A 5,309-nucleotide genomic window follows, 5' to 3' on the forward strand; every position below is an offset into this window, starting at 1 on the left:
CATGTTGATGTATGGCAAAACCAATAGAATATTCTAAAGTAATTAGCCTCTAATTAAAATATATAAATTTAAATGTTTAAAAAAAGGCTGTGAAAAGAGACAAAGAGGGACACTGCATAATGATCAAAGGATCAATCTGAAAAGAAGATATAACAATTATAAATATATATGTACCCAACATAGGAGCACCCCAATATGTAAGGCAAATGCTGCTGCTGCTGCTGCTGCTGCTGCTGCTAAGTCGCTTCAGTCGTGTCCGACTCTGTGCAACCCCATAGATGGCAGCCATCAGGCTCCACAATCCTTGGGATTCTCCAGGCAAGAACACTGGAATGGGTTGCCATTTCCTTCTCCAATGCATGAAAGTGAAAAGTGAAAGTGAAGTCGCTCAGTCGTGTCCAACTCTTAGCGACCCCATGGACTGCAGCCTACCAGGCTCCTCCGTCCATGGGATTTTCCAGGCAAGAGTACTGGAGTGGGGTGCCATTAAGTATGAAAGGGGAAATTAACAATAACACAATAATAGTGGGAGACTTTAACACCCCACTTACACCTATGGATAGATCAACTAAACAGATAATTAGCAAGGAAACACAAACTAAATGATACAATGGACCAGTTAGACTTCATTGATATCTGTAGGACATACCACCCCAAAACAATGAATTTCACCTTCTTCTCAAATGCACACGGAACCTTCTCCAGGATAGATGTCATCCTGGTCCATAAATCTAGCCTTTGGTAAATTTAAAAAAATTGAAATCATCCCAAGCATCTTTTTTTATCACAATGCGGTAAGATTAGATGTCAACTACAGGGAAAAAACTATTAAAAATACAAACATATGGAGGCTAAACAATGCACTTTTTAATAACCAACAAATCACAGAATAAATCAAAAAAGAAATCAAAATATGCATAGAAATGAATACAAATGAAAACACAACAATCCCAAACCTATGGGATTCAGTAAAAAGCAGTGCTAAGGGGAAGGTTCATAGCAATACAAGTCTACCTCAAGAAACAGGAGAGAAATCAAATAAATAAGCTAACTCTACAGCTAAAGCAACTAGAAAAAGAAGAAATGAAGAACCCCAGGGTTAGTAGAAGGCAAGAAATAATAAAAATTAGGGCAGAAATAAATGCAAAAGAAACAATTGAGACCATAGCAAAAATCAACAAAGCTAAAAGCTGGTTCTTTGAGAAGATAAACAAAATAGACAAACCATTAGCCAGACTTATCAATAAAAAAAAGGGAGAAGAATCAAATCAACAAAATTAGAAATGAAAATGGAGGAATCACAACAGACAACACAGAAATACAAAGGATCATAAGAGACTACTATCGGAAAATATATGCCAATAAAATAGACAACTTGGAAGAAATGGACAAATTCTTAGAAAAGTATAACTTTCCAAAACTGAACCAGGATGAAATAGAAAATCTTAATAGACCCGTCACAAGCACAGAAATTGAAACTGTAATCAGAAATCTTCCAACTAACAAAAGCCCAGGACCAGACGTCTTCACAGCTGAATTCTACCAAAATTTAGAGATGAGCTAATACCTATCCTACTCAAATTCTTCCAGAAAATTGCAGAAGAAGGGAAACTCCCAAACTCATTCTATGAGGCCACCATCACCCTAATACCAAAACCAGGCAAAGATGCCACAAAAAAAGAAAACTACAGGCCAATATTACTGATGAACATAGATGCAAAAATCCTCAACAAAATTCTAGCAAACAGAATCCAACAACATATTCAAAAGATCATACATCATGACCAAGTAGGCTTTATCTCAGGGGTGCAAGGATTCTTCAATATCTGCAAATCAATCAATGTGATACACCACATTAACAAATTGAAAGATAAAAACCATATGATTATCTCAATAGATGCAGAGAAAGCCTTTGACAAAATTCAACATCCATTTATGATAAAAAACCTTCCAGAAAGCAGGAATAGAAGGAACATACCTCAACATAATAAAAGCTATATATGACAAACCCATAGCAAACATTATCCTCAATGGTGAAAAATTGAAAGCATTTCCCCTAAAGTCAGGAACAAGACAAGGGTGCCCAATCTCACCACTACTATGCAACATAGTTTTGGAAGTTTTAGTGACAGCTATCAGAGCAGAAAAAGAAATAAAAGGAATCCAGTTTGGAAAAGAAGAAGTAAAACTCTCACTGTTTGCATATAACATAATCCTCTACATGGAAAATCCTAAAAATTACTGGAGCTAATCAATAAATACAATGAAGTTGCAGGATATAAAATTAACACAAGAAATCCCTTGCATTCCTATACACTAACAATGAGAAAACAGAAAGAGAAATTAAGAGAAACAATTCCATTCACCACTGCAACAAAAAGAAGAAAATACGTAGGAATAAATCTACCCAAAGAAACAAAAGAACTATATATAGAAAGGAATAAAACACTGATGAAAGAGATCAAAGATAACACAAATAGATGGAGAAATACACCATGTTCATGAATTGGAAGAATCAATATAGTGAAAATGAGTATACTACCCAATACAATTTACAGATTCAATGCAATCCCTATCAGGCTACCAATGGTATTTTTCAGAAAACTAGAACAAATAATTTCACAATTTGTATGGAAATACTAAAAACTTTGAATAGTTAAAGCAATCTTGAGAAAGAAGAATGGAACTGGAGGAATCAACCTGCCTGACTTCAGGCTAAAAAGCCACAGTCATCTAGACAGTATGGTATTGGCACAAAGACAGAAATATAGACCAATGGAACTAGATTAAAAGCCCAGAAATAAACCCACACACCTATAGGTACTTAATTTTGACAAAGGTGGCAAGAATATACAGTGGAGAAAAGACAATCTCTTTAACAAGTGGTGCTGGGAAAACTAGTCAACCACTTGTAAAAGAATGAAACTAGAACACTTTCTTGGAGAAGGCAATGGCACCCCACTCCAGTACTCTGGACTGGAAAATCCCATGGATGGAAGAGCCTGGTGGGCTGCAGTCCATGGGGTCGCTAAGAGTAAGACATGACTGAGCAACTTCACTTTCACTTTTCACTTTATGCATTGGAAAAGGAAATGGCAACCCACTCCAGTGTTCTTGCCTGGAGAATCCCAGGGACAGGGGAGCCTGGTGGGCTGCCGTCTATGGGGTCGCACAGAGTTGGACACGACTGAAGTGACTTATCAGAACACCTTCTAACACCATACACAAAAATAAACTCAAAATGGATTAAAGATCTAAGCATAAAACCAGAAACTATAAAACTCCTAGAGTAAAACATAGGCAAAACAGTCTCTGACATAAATCATAGCAGGATCCTCTATGACCCACCTCCCAGAGTAATGGAAATAAAAGTAAAAATTTTATTTAATTAGGTCTTTAATCATGTCTAATTAAACTTAAAAGCTTTTGCACAATGAAGGCAACTATAAGCAAGGTGAAAAGACAGCCATCAGAATGGGAGAAAATAATAGCAAATGAAGCAACTGACAAAGAATTAATCTCAAAAATATACAAGCAACTCCTGCAGTTCAATTCCAGAAAAATAAAAGACCCAATCAAAAAATGGTCCAAAATACTAAACAGACATTTCTCCAAAGAAGACATACAGATGGCTAACAAATACATGAAAAGATGCTCAATATCACTCATTACCAGAGAAATGCAAATCAAAACCATAATGAGGCACCATCTCACCCCAGTCAGAATGCTGCTATCAAAAAGTCTACAAACAGTAAGTTCTGGAGAGGGTGCAGAGAAAAGGGAACCCTCTTTCACTGTTGGTGGGAATACAACTAGTACAGCCTCTATGGTGAACAGTGTGGAGATCCTTAAAAAACTGGAAATAGAACTGCCTTTTGACCCAGCAATCCCACTGCTGGGCATACACACTGAGGAAACCAGAATTGACAGAGATACGTGTACCCCAATGTTCATCGCAGCACTGTTTACAATAGCCAGGACATGGAAGCAACCTAGATGTCCATCGGCAGACGAATGGATAATAAAGCTGTGGTACATATACGCAATGGAATATTACTCAGCTATTAAGAAGAATGCATTTGAATCAGTTCTAATGAGGTGGATGAAACTGGAGCCTATTATACAGAGTGAAGTAAGTCAGAAAGAAAAAGTCTAATACAGTATATTAACATATATATATAGAATTTAGAAAGATGGTATGATGACCCTATATACGAGACAGCAAAAGAGACACAGATGTAAAAACAGACTTTTGGACTCTGTAGGAGAAGGCGATGGTGGGATGTTTTGAGAGAATAGCATTGAAATGTGTACAGTTTCAAACGTGAAACAGATTGCCAGTCCAGGTTCAATGAATGAGATTGGATGTTCAGGGCTGGTGCCCTCGGATGAGAGAAGGGATGGGGAGAGAGGTAGGACGGGGTTCAGGATGGGGAACACATATACAATCATGGCTGATTCATGCCAATGTATGGCAAAAACCACTACAATATTGTAAGTAATTAGCTTCCAAAAATAAAAAAAAAATTTACATGCACCCAATGTTCATTTCAACACTATTTGCCATACCCAGGACATGGAAGCAACTAAATGTCCACCAAAAGATGAATCTATAAAGAAATTTCTGTACATATATACAATGGAATGTTACTTAGCCATAAAAAGGAGCAAAACAGTGTTACTTGCAGAGATGTGTGTGTAATTAGAGATTGTCATACAGAAAAAATGTCAAAAGAAAAAAACAAATATCATATCAGTTCAGTTCAGTTCAGTAACTCAGTCGTGTCCAACTCTTTGTGACCCCATTAATCGCTGCACGCCAGGCCTCCCTGTCCATCACCAACTTCCGGAGTTCACTCAAGCTCAAATCCATCAACTCAGTGATGCCATACAGCCATCTCATTCTCTGTTGTTCCCTTCTCCTCCTGCCTCCAATCCCTCCCAGCATCAGGGTCTTTTCCAATGACTCAACTCTTCACATGAGGTGGCCAAAGTACTGGAGTTTCAGCGTTAGCTTCAGTCCTTCCAAAGAACACCCAGGACCGATCTCCTTTAGAATGGACTAGTTGGATCTCCTTGCAGTCCAAGAGACTCTCAAGAGTCTTCTCCAGCACCACAGTTCAAAAGCATCAATTCTTTGGTGCTCAGCTTTCTTCACAGTCCAGCTCTCACATCCATATATGACCACAGGAAAAACCATAGCCCTGACTAGACAGACCTTCGCTGGCAAAGTAATGTCTCTGCTTTTGAATATGCTATCTAGGTTGGTCATAACTTTCCTTCCAAGGAGTAAGTGCCTTTTAATTTCA

Source organism: Bison bison, unplaced genomic scaffold, assembly GCF_000754665.1.
Source record: "Bison bison bison isolate TAMUID 2011002044 unplaced genomic scaffold, Bison_UMD1.0 scf7180017864238, whole genome shotgun sequence".
Classification (NCBI taxonomy): domain Eukaryota; kingdom Metazoa; phylum Chordata; class Mammalia; order Artiodactyla; family Bovidae; genus Bison; species Bison bison.